Source organism: Corvus moneduloides, chromosome 10 (assembly GCF_009650955.1).
Source record: "Corvus moneduloides isolate bCorMon1 chromosome 10, bCorMon1.pri, whole genome shotgun sequence".
NCBI classification, from domain to species: domain Eukaryota; kingdom Metazoa; phylum Chordata; class Aves; order Passeriformes; family Corvidae; genus Corvus; species Corvus moneduloides.
Window position 1 is genome coordinate 22,010,621 of NC_045485.1, and position 13,083 is coordinate 22,023,703.

Here is a 13,083-nt window from a genome sequence, read left to right on the forward strand (position 1 = left end):
AAAGGCTTCATTCTTTTATTAAGTTTTATAATACCTTTGTTCATGATTAAGGATTTTTCCCTAAAAATAAATTTGGTAGTATCAATTAGGTCTTTAAAATTGGTTTAAAAGTAAATAACAGCAATGCATCATGATAGTTCTTACAATCATTCTGCTTGAGCACAATAGTTACATTCGTCCAAACATTATCTTCCAGGCAGCATCCAGCCTTGGCATGAAGAAATCCACAGCGGCTGTTCCTCTTGACTACATTGTTCCAGCAATCTTTTATGAGGCCATTTTGCCTCACTTTTACTTCACAAAGTTCAGCTGCATGTTCCTGGGAAAACTGCCCCTGTGTTCACTGTCTCCCCACCCAGATTAGGGACAACTGCTACAATCAATGGGGGGAGCACACACCACCTTGGAATAATGACAAACCCTTGGTTTGAGCGTTGAAAGTATCTCATCAGTAGGGCTTTAAACAGATTGTGTTTGCTTGCCATCACTCTCTGTTTTTGTATTCAAATAGTCAGGGCAATCACTGCTCCTTGCAGATGTAATCAAGCTGCAGTGCAGGATTCTGTTTCTGGCTAAGGATGTTTATCTGTTATTAAGTATAATATATTGAAAGTCATAGCAGCACTGATGGGTCAGCACAGACACCTTCCATCATGAGCTACCGAGATGCATTTCTTCAAAAAAACTCATAGATGAAATGTTTTCAGCTAGCTGAGGTTAATAAAGATAGGTCCTTCATCATCTCAAGGAATGGAGCCAATAACGAGTAACAGAAATAATACCATAAATCATTCTTTATAAAGTGGGATTGACTATTATTTGCTAAAATTCCTTTCATGGTGGATTTGCATGCTCTTACTTGTTGAATGACAATAAGAAAGCAAAGAAGAAAGGTCACAGAGGATGCAAGGAGGTACAGATACTGCTGTGCACTCCCGTATTTGATAGTAGGTATTGATTTACAGGATAAACTACCAGACGACCCTGCCTACAAGATCAGAGGGTATGACCAGCACGGGAGTCTGCTAGTGTAAGGAGACAATCCATGATCCTGGCGTTTTGAACAGGTAGCTGCTCAGAAAGACCTGGCTACTCCTGAAAGGCAACAGCATAGGAATGTGCGTTTTATTGCTGCCTGGAATTCCCGCATGGATCTGCAGGGGTGGGCTTTGCTCACAAGATGGCACTGTTGATTATTGCACACTCCTCGCCGAGCGCTCCCCAGCCAAGGGAGAAACCACACAGGGGGGACCTCCCTGGAGAGCTGCGTCCCCACCCCTGCGGATCGTCTGGTGCATCGCAGGGGTTATTCGATACCAGTACCCCTCAGGATGAAATACACAACTCTCCTCTAAATCTATGAACAGCCTAATATCCAGAAATGTCAATCTTTATTTTCCAGTTCTTACTAATCTAATGTCAATAGAAAGTTGGGGGTTTTTTTCCATCTTTACAGATGGCTTTTCCCCTGTAGACAGCAGGGATAGTCTCTAAACTGGTAGTATTCCAAGTTTCCAACCTCTGCTGCATTTTCTTTAGCAGCCAAATATTCCATATGATTAAAACAAATGGTTATCAATGGCTATTTGCAATGCAGATATGGTCAGGTAGTTTTGGAGACTCTGTATTGAGTAATCAAACTTTATAGGACCTTTCTTCTGGGCCCCAGAGATTGTGTCCTACCAGATACATCAGATATCTGATAGGATATCCTACCAGATGCTATCCCAGAGTGTATCCTACCAGATACACTCACAACAGGTAAGAACTGAGGCATTTTCTGTTCAAACTCAGCAGTGGTTCCTTAATTACCAGCAGAACCCACAAAAATCAGACAAGTTCAGGGGACTTTTATCCAGCTTTTCCTCAGAGAGTAAGAGGCAAAAGGCTTACCATTGCCATTGAAAAATGTGGAATGTCTTGAGAATTGCTTAAACTGCAGGAAAGCAAAAGAACCTGAAACTCACTAATGTTTATCTAAGTCCAGAATAAGAGACAAGGATTTTTAATGAACATTGACAACTAAGGGAGATTTGTGTCAGTCAATGAGAAAATAAAGCATTTGGGAAAGGGAAAATCACACATACTTCTAACAGCAAGCCTAAGTTAACTTCAAAGACACAGCAAAATGAACAACCATGCCAGAGGCAGGGAAACACGCAAACCACAGTTGCCAAGACAAGTTAACAGAGCTTTTGGCTGCAGGTGTTCTCATCAGCTACAGTGATCAGGGCATGGAGAAACACCCAGTATAAACTGAGGCAAAACTGGCAGATTCCCATTACGTAAAAAAATGAAGCACAGGAACGCTTCTTTCAAAACAAGAGCATTGAAAGCTCTTATTTACCTGCTGTAAAACTGAAAAGTGCTTACCCATGCATTACCACTGGTCTGTCTCCAATAACAAAACCAAGTTGTCATGTAAATTAAATTTACAGTGTTTACTCTTGAGTGTCACATGCAAGACGAGGCTTTTCTTAAAGATTTGCTGGACACCCAAGGAGACAATATTTGCTTCAGACATTTAACAAAAACATTTAACATTATAATAATAGTAAGGACCCATTTCAATCCCAACAGTCCTCAATATCCCACCAGTCTTTCAATCTGAAGAGTCCCAAAAATCCTCAACAGTCCTCTTCTATTCCAAGTCCTGGCTGAGATTACATCTGTAATGCAACCAGATGTGCTTACACATGGCAGCTCTGACTGCACTCACAGTTGCAGATCACTCAAGTTTGGTGTCACTTGTGACCTAACACAAAATATATAGTCCTAAAATATAGTCCAGAGATACAGTCCTAAACTTGCAATTTCCTGCCTTGCACAGGTAGTTAAATATTTGCAACTAACTTTAGTAAAGAGTTTGTATTAAATTGATTTTTCCCCTATACAACACATCTTTTGGAGACATGGAAGATTTTTGAAGGACAGGTGAATTATTTCAATGTTAAATCTTCTCAGCTGTGGTGGTGAAGCTATCACAGAACTCTTGTGGTTGATTGAGTGCAAGGACACTTTTTCTCCCCTCCATTGTCCACGTTGTTTCTCCAACACTTTTTCTCATGAAATGATTTTTAACAGAGCAGCGTGTTCTGAATCCATCTGAGCCAATGGCCCTGGCTTGGTTTTTGTAATTCTCTCTTTTCTTCCCCCCTTTCAGTCACCAAGGCTGCCAGAACAACAGCTATGCCCTTGCCTTGTGAGAATGACAAGGGATTTTGACCTCGATTTCCTTTCCTTTCTCATTCCTAGAGGTATCTCTAGCCAAAACCACAAATTTTACTGGTGCCTTGGAAACATGCTTTTCTACTCCAGACCATTCTCATCTGGCCAAATGAAAATATGAGGTGATAAACATTCTGGGACAAGGACGATGCTGTGTGCATGTGTGTGTGTGTGAGATTATGCATGGCATGAGTTCTGTCTCCTTGCATAATTAATAATGTTTAGTGATGCTAATAAATACCACCATAACAGAACGTGAATTTAATGTTCTAGTATGTTGGAACAAGCTAGCCTCTCCTTAATGGCTTGCTACCACCTCATTTTTTATTAGTGTTTCTTTCTCACTTGCCAGATGATTTTCCATTTCCTTCCTGGCACAATCTGCACCCCAGCACAGGCTGAGTTCCTACTGCCATCGATGAGGAGCCTGAATATAGACCCTGCAAGGGAGAATAGAAGAGTGCAGAGAAACTTGCCCTTGGCTGCTGCATGCAAGACTCACTAATATTTCAGATGCCCCAGATTATGACCTACTTTACTGTGTATTACTCAGAGAGAATGAATAAGACATTTCTGAGGATGATACAAATCCAGCATTTTCTGTGGTAGCAGGGAAGAAATTCTTTCTTAAACATTAGATCAATTTTGGAATTCTTGTATCAATGATTGAAATTCCCCAGAGTCACCAGGCAAAGTCTGCTGAATTGATTTTCATAGGCTACAAATCAGATCTGGGGGCTTTAACTGAAATGCAAGGTCCACGTTCCCATACATATGGGATTGTCTAACTGATGAAAGACTGAACAGCCTCCATAAATAGATTTACTGTTTGGCAAAATTACAGCATTTGTGGGTAATTCATGCAGTCCTGGCACCAGAAATACAGTTTCCAGCCTATTCTGCAAACCTTGTGTGGAACAGGCCTTAGAGTGAGACAATCATTTAAGCATGTCCCTAAGCGCTTGGCTGATACAACATCATAGATCCACTGCAGTCACTGGGAGCCTTTTCCTGACTTTTATGGGCTTTTCATAACATCTTCTATGAATCAGTTTTTCAGGTATGAGAATATGAATAACAGCTTTTTCCTCCTATTATTTGCCAGGTCTATTTAGACTGGAAACTCTTTAGGGCAGATCTGTCTTTCATCTGCAGGCCCTGTGCACGGAACAATGGTTCCCTGCTCTGGAGGGGAACTAAGTACTGCCATAATGTTGTGCTCCAGGTCAAACCAGTCTTAATTTATGGAAGCTCAAATGTGAGGATTTATATACCCATGTAGATCAAACTTGCCACTTGATGAGCAAGTCCTGAGAAAGCTGTGGCTCAGATTTTGAAAAGTTTTGAAAAATGAAATAAATGCTTCAGTGTGTGGTTACACTGGAATCAGCTCTTGCAGTAACTGCATGACAACTTTGTGGACTCAACACCCTTCATGTAGGTCTTCATTAACCCACTAATATTTTTCAGTTAATTATGCCACTGCATTAATCTTAGAAGATACCTGAACCTAAGGAAATTTCTTATTATTCCCTTTAACACTGGCCTCTTTTTAGCCATATACTGTATTATGTGAACATCAGTGTGGTGTCTTCATAAAAGATCAGCATCTTGACCTGTAATGCTCTTGGATCAAAAGAATACTGTAACCAAAAAATTAAAAAGGTTTATACAAAAAAATCCCCATGTTCTGTTGCCTGTTTAATCTGCAAATGAAAGGCTGAGATGACACCAAAGCAGGAAAACACAAAATAAGCATGTTTACCATGCATATAAGCCTCATTAATACAGAAGATATTTATCTGAACCACTCAAAAAATTCCACGTGGGTGGATTTTTCTGCTGTGAGAAATAAGGTTTTCTTTTGCAGTCAGGATTATATAAAGCCATTGGCATCTCCTGGATTGTTTATCAATATAGGTGTAAATAAAAAGTAGATGTAGAGATTAAAAGATTTAGCCTATTTTAATTACGTTAAGGTTTAAAATACGGAATATAAAAAAATATATTCAGGCTACCTCATCAACCTAAAATTATGGTTGGATTTCTTAGGATCTATGTTTTCAGTTCTTTCTGTTAATTAAATGGTCTTTCCCAACCTATATTTTATATCTATTATTTTAAATTTCAACTGCTGGTAGGAATACAGTATTCTAATAGGCTAATAAAAAAATCTATATAATTAGAATAATCAATCAAATAAGGATGACCACTCTGAGTAAAATTAGAGGTTTCCTATTCTAGTTCACTACCAAATACTTGCACCTAAAAATTGGATTTAGTTTTGTCCTTGAGGTTTGTATCCATGCCTTCAACAACCTCAAAAAGTGAGTTATGATAAAATATCTTCAGTCTATTTAACAGCTTTGACTCTAAAGTTCTATTCTGGGCCCGTACAAAAACTGGAAGGGGCTTCACAATGATTACAGGGTGTCAACACACTGTAGTAACTACTCACAGCTTTAGCAGGTTTGCAAAATTTCAGCACCCAGTCCTTTCAAGGCTTGCTTGTGGAATGGGAAATTTAATTACAAAATTGAAAGAAGCAAAAGTTTTGCCTAAATCTATAAGAGTCTATTTCTAATAGAAACAAAATTGAAATAGATTTTTTTTTTTCACAAAACATTCATCTTGCATGCCACACTTTTCTTAGTTCTTATGTTCATTCATGGTACTTTGACATAAAACTGGCTAAGCAGTTATGCAGTGAGAATTAGCGTGCGGTTAAGAGGAAAACCAGACCTCCAGGGTCATGCTACCACTATTACCACTACTCCTGCTGCTGCTGGGAAGGCATGGGGCAGTATCTGGACTTTCAGGCTAGTCCAGTAATTCTCCAGCTATATGGAACTTCCTCTGCTGCCAGAATACATACTTCAAATGCAAAAAAAAAAAAAAAATTCTGATTGATATGCTCAGGTTTTGAGAATCCGAAAACATTTTTACACTGAACATAATTAGAAAGTGAGGACTCTTGATAAACTTAGTCTGAAGAGCTGATTCTCACTAATCTAAATATAAATAAAACGAGCACACAAAATCACTTAATCAGCACTGAGGTGACTGCTGCTGCCCACCTCTGCCTCAGTATCACTGGAAAAAGTATCCTTCTATAATGTGCTCTTCAAAAATCAAACAGAAAGCACTAAATAGACACACAAATGGACACACATGCAGCAGTGGTACACGGATTATTATTTTTTTGCAATTGAACCCATGCTATGTGCTCAATCTAACTTGTAAACAATCCAAAGTACTCTAAACCTCAAGAGGGTGGGGTTTTTGCACTCTGCTTTCATTTAGCATATGCAGTAGATCTCTTACAGTAATTGTTACTAATTTCTTTGTACTGTACATAAATACTTTAATACTTACAAATGAGGCAACAAAGAAAACCAATTTGACATTTAATGTTCCACACAGAAATCACAGACACGCTGTCAAGGAATTAATTAAAATTACAGTCACATGATAATGACACCACCCATAAATACTCATATACAGGTAATAAATTAACTCATTAATTCAGCCACAACACAGTTGTAAATAACTATATGAAAATAGAAAACATTTTATATCAGGGCTTTAAATGTTCCCTCTGTTTTTAATTCTGAGTTTTCCTCTTTGGTTGTTCCAAATAATTAGGCTTTAATAGGATGTTAAAATGTAAATTTATTAAAGAATCTGTAGTAAATTGGTTGGAAACTTCCTAAAAACACTTCAAAAGGTTTCACAGGCTTTTTCAAGGTCTGCCTTACTCATGAAAACAAAAATCACAAAATAAAAGCACTGGGTGTGCATGTTTACATATGAATGTTTATATATATCTCCATGTATATGCATATATATATTAATATATAGAGGCACACACACAAATTATAGACGTGTGTATCTGCAGGTTCAAATGTCTTTCTGCCAAACACATTTCACTGAGGGATGCAAGAACAACAAATCCTTCAAAACATTTTTAGGAAAAAACAGACTACGCATGTGAACTGTTTTAATTCTAATTAGCAGTAATTCTTCAGTTTTTATCAGCTACACTGTGGGACTGTATTGCAGCCCTTTACAGGCAAAAATCCCATCAAAGGGAAGCAGCAGATCCCTGATACCAGCTTGCCACAGGGAGAACATCCCAAGAGCATCTGGTGTTGTTTTGGGCTGCTGTGCGTTTCTGTCAGAAAGAAACCCCATCAATCCATCCTTACAAAACACAAGTCAGAAAGTCCAAGGACATCTACCCTTTACCCAGTGCATATAAACACCTTATTTTGTCTCTCCTAGAGCTGTTTCCATGATGTAATTTTGGAAAACAGAACTGAACCTTGTATGCACCAGCTTCTGCAGGAATCCTGCTGCTAAAACTGGTGGCATTACCTGCTGCTGCTAAAGGAGTATCACCCACAAGCCCACACAGCACCTGGATGTTTTATAATCTGATCATTTTAATCCTGCAGCGATTTCAGTAAAAGAGATTTCGTAGGCACTGTGTTAAGATGTGATTTTAATTTACTGATACAGTCTTTGGTAGGGCACTTAATCAGAGATTTCACTACAGAATAGTGCAGAATGACATCTGTAGTGGCAAAATCCATGGCGTGCTCCCAAGATACCAGCCAGGAATGGTTTTATGCCCCACACACTAATTTATAACAAATGACTCACCAGATATTTAAAATGGTATCTAAAATGAAACAGAATATCACTAAGACATGTAAGGGAGATTTAGATTGTCCAGTATCTTTCAATGTAGACAATACATTTCTTGAAACAACCTGCTCTAGTTTATGCTTAATGCTAAAATAGGCCTGTTAAAATGTTAAAATAAAGCAATGCTTCAAAATTTAATATTTGGTGCACATACACAGTTTCTTCACAAATATCTTATTTCCCACCTCATAGTAAAAGGGTGCTACTTCTTAGTAGGACTGGCACATACTTCATTTAAACCATAACCCACTTTTTTCAGTTGTTAATCTATAAATTGTCCAGGCTGTGCTTTCCTGGTAATAAAATGTATTCTGAGCAAGTTAACTATCTCAAACTGAAAAACATGAACTAGTGTTTTGTCATTTCTATGATAAATACAGAAATTAGTTTAGTGCTCATGAGTTTGGTAGAACAGGTTCATTACAAGAATAGTAAAGTGCACAGAAGTTAAGGATATAACACTCTTCCTCTAGGCCTTGTTCTGAAAAATTCTTCTCCTGAATGGTCATAAAATATTCCAGGGGCTTTTAAAGAGAAATAAAAATTAGATTCTTCTTAAAATTACAGTTACTTTGGCTGCCTTGACTGCATGTTGATATAATAAAAATGTATCTCAAAACCAATAACATATTGTTTTTGATGCCAAGATTGCCATTTCATTGGTAAGAATGACAAGACCATAACAACAATTAATTAACATGTATATCCTGTGTCCAACAATGGCTACGTTCTTTACAAAAATTGCAAAGTTCTCAAAGTTATCAATCACAGATTAATTGGTATCTAGCTTTTTTATAGCTTCTTTTTCCTCTATCTCAAAATGTAACCTTATCAGCTAAAACATAAAGTACGTTTCAATTGTTTTCCCATACAAATATGCCATTGTACCATGCCAGCATCCAATATTACGTGTTGCGTGCAATAGAAACTATGGGTACAGGCGTGATTTTTTGCCATTTTCTTGAAAAAGTATTCTAAAAATAATCTATTTCCAAGGGAAAAAAAAAAAAAATCCCAAAAATGGTATCAGAGAGGATAAAGAACAAATTTCAAGCTATGCAGCTAATTTTCTGTTCATCAATAAGGCTAAAATGATTTTTCTAAATTGAGGAATTTGCTGCTGACTTCTCTTTAAGTGCTCTCCTGATGGAGGCGATGTAGGGGGAAATCCAAAAACAACAGAGATGCTTTTTTTTCCATAGCAGGGGAAGGGAACCAGTGAGCCAAGACAGGCTGATAGACTCCCTCATAATTTGCTGTTTCAGGTGAAGGGAACCAATGAGCTGGATAGGCTTAACATAATATTGTACCAGAGTAGCAGAGAGGGGATCATTAAAGACAAGATGGGCCTCGGTGTAATTTCTGCCAACCCTGTGAAAATACATTTGGCATTACTTGTGGTGAGACAGGAACTAACCAAACAGCTGATTTTGCATAATTTTAAGGCCCGGGAATATCTACAAACCACAGCGGAACTGCTGAACTAACAAATGGCTGATTTAACACAATAAATAGCACATAGGAAAAATAATGCAGGAACAGCGTAGCTAGGACAGCTGCAGAATGAGGGGAAAAGGAACTATTTGAAAGGAACATTGCCTTTGGAATATGGAATTCAAATGTCAATATGGAATATTGATATGGGAAAATACGGGAGGTGGTTTCAGGAAAGTAGTTTCCCAAAGAAACAAAGAAACTTCTGTACTGGGAAAGTGACTCAGCAGAAACAGTGAGCTGTCAGCCTGGGAAACTGAGGAAATAGAGAAGAGAAGGCCAGAGGGGATCTTGAGGGGATAAAAGAGAACTCAGAAAAATACCAAGATGGGACCAGGAGAAACAGACCAGCATTAAAAGGCCTCACTGCTAGGGAACAACTGCTATGGAAGCAAACACCTGCTCCAGGAACAGTGTGATGTGAGTTTGGAGCCCCCAGCTGTGAGTGCAGACTCTAAGGACCAACAGCAGTGCCTGGTGGCCACAGTGGGCTGGGAAAGCTCAAGGATTTGGGAATGCTTGACATAACCATGATTGTGCCTTTCACATTTCTGTGGCTGTGTGCTGAGCAGTTTGCTCCAACTGCCCATTACCATTATCATCATTAGAGTTATCTCGGGAGGCTATTAGAGCCATTTGCCATCCACTGCCATTCTCTTAATTACCTCAGTATCCTAATTGTCTGTTGTTATTGATTACCTAATCCATCTCACAGTTAAATATTGATAAATCATAGTTGTATTTGGTACTGCCTTGCTTAAATTTATACAAGCTATTAATCAATGTAAGTTTTTAAAAGCTGTCCTATATATTGCATGTAGTCACAGTCCCTGTATTCACTGTGTATGTTGCTCAATCCCTTCTTTCTCCATTTACAGGTCAAATTAGGCAAAATCATTTGCCCCTGTGTATGGAAATCAACCCATACAGATGCCCTTTAGAAGGAAGATCCACTCTGAGCTAAAGAGATTGTGATCAAAATTAGAGCTAATTTAGGAGACACAGAAGAAGAAAGGAAGTGTGAAATACAACAGCTGTAAGAGTCACTGTGCACTTCTCAAAGCTCTGGTCCCACTGACCACTCAGTGAGTCAGAGCTCAGTCCCCATTCCCCATATCCACAGGCAGGATAGGAGGTGGGAGTTGAGCTGGAAAATAAGGGGTGAGAGGAGGGTGTTCTTTAAATTTTTGTCATTGTCTCTCACTATCCAGTTCTGTTTTAATTGGTAATATATTAATTTTCCTCAAGCTGAGTCTGTTTTGTGTGCAACAATCATAGTTAGGTGATCTCCATGTCTTTATCTTGACCCACAAAATTTTCACCTCACCTGCCCTGTGATGAGGGAAGACCTCATTGGGGTCTGCAGCTCCCTCATGAGGGGAAGTGGAGGGGCAGGTACCGATCTCTGCTCTCGGGTGACTGGTGACAGGATTTGAAGGAACAGCCTGAAGTTATGTCAGGGAAGTTTAGTCTGGATATTAGGAAAGGGTTTTCACCCAGAGGATGGTTGGGCACTGGAATAGGCTCCCCAGAGAAGTGATCACAGCACCAAGACTGGCAGAATCCAAGAAATGTTGAGACAATGCTCCCAGGCCCAAGGTTGTGAGTGATTCTTGGGGTTGTTCTCTGCAGAATCCACCCCCCAAAAAAACCCAAGTGCAGAGATGTAGTGAGAGAGTGTCTTGATGCTGTGACTGTGAAGGAAAGGCTTGGATGAGACTTAGCCTTTACTTTGAGCCAGATAGCCAAGCTTATTGTAACAATTAACCTTCACCCACTGGCTGACAATGAATCCATGCAATACTTTAACTAAAAGAAGGAATAATTTTATTTCCACTCACAGGAAATTCTACTGCAAAAGTGTGACTAACTTTTCCAGAAAAAATCCTTTGAACTGTTAGACTACTTCTTCCACATTTGTTCCAAACCAATTTCCTTCAGGACAGGAAATCTTGGAACTACAACAAAGAGAAATCAGAGGGTTTTTTAATAGTCTACAACTTAGAACAGCTGTGTAATATTAAGTACAGTTGACACAAAGCATGTCTTGAGAGCAGCTGAAAACACTCAGTGCAGGGAAAATACCACTTTTCTGCCATGCCTTGGTCTCTTTTGTTAAATTTACTTTCAGTCTGCCAGGATGAACTAATGAGGAGAAAGATTAGAAAAAACTGACCTGGTTTGTGGTTTGGTTGAGCTTTTTTCATTTAAAAAAATTGTCCTATACTTGTGTTATTTCACCAGCCAGCCCTGACTTGCCTGGAAGCTGCTCACTTAGGACCAAATTCCTTCAATGAGTAGCACAGTACTCACATAATGGGCAAGGCATTATTGCAGCCATGGGGACAGGGGGCAGCAGCTTAAGATTCCAGGGAATTCACACTCTTTTTAGCCCGTGTTTAATTCAATTCATCTCCTCTCTGAATGCTAATGGTGAGAAACTACAAGCAAGGCATGAGGTGGGGTTCTCTGATCAACACTGTCATTAAAGGCCACTGGAATCCCTGACTCCCTCCCTGCAGAGTTCCAAGTGGGAAGTGGAACTTCATTAAAACTGTAGCTTTGGCTACCTTGGTTGGAAATTACAATGCAGGGTTTATTACCTAGAGTATTGCTCTCGTGTATATTTTACTTATCATAGATTATGAATTAATAGAGGCATGATTTTAGATAAAGCGATGGAAGGTAAATGTCAGCAGATGATAATATTCTCTGTATCAATATAACTTTGCATGTTGATTCTGTAGAACCTTCCCTTGAGGCTCAGTCTGGCAGTTTGTGATTTATGAAACAGTTTAAGTTGTATATTTGATAATCAACTAGCCAATTACTTCAGTCATTATCAATCTTCTTGATAATTTTGGTTTCATTCCAATACCTATCAATGCCTATGAGAAGGCTCTGCTGCTATCAAGGGAAAGTAGGTCACATTTCAGTCTAACTGGGCTGCAGTAACTGTCATTGAATCATCTTCAAGAAGCAGAAAGTTCTCAGCTCTAGAAAACTAAGGACACTGTCTTTAGTCTGTGTTTGGAGGGTTTTTGTTTGTTGGTTTTCTTTTCCCCCTCCAGACAGCCCCAAGTGATGAGGCTATTGAAACCTGGCACATACACTGATCTTTCTGGCCATCTGACTGTTTATCGTGGCACTCAGTCTCGAGGATGGTAGTAGGATGGGCTTGAATTCAAGTTTCCTAAACCTGGCAATTTTATTCTAGTTTCTGCAAATAATAATAACAATTTTTCCCCCTATAATTTATTATTACTGTTAGGCTTTGTGCCTACACTGCTTTCAAAAAAAAATGTATCTTTTCATGTCTTTCTTATTTTTATATTAACAATTTCTTCTTTCACCAGATGCAAACCATTTGATGTTGTTAAGCTTACGCACAGCCATTGTTATTGTTATCAATATTAGTAACAGAATCGTTATCATTCTCATCACTAAAAGCGAGCTCATTATCTGATAAGTCAAAATTTCCTCCCAAAGATTTGAGGTATTTTATTTCCCTCATTTGTATTCTCAGAAGTCATTTCTTCCTCACTTGCTGGAGATGAAAATGCACCCTCCATAAGTAAACTGCCATTCTGCTCATTATTCAGCTTTGATTATTAATTTTTCTCATCTCCTTTGCAGCCCAAGAGTGATTGC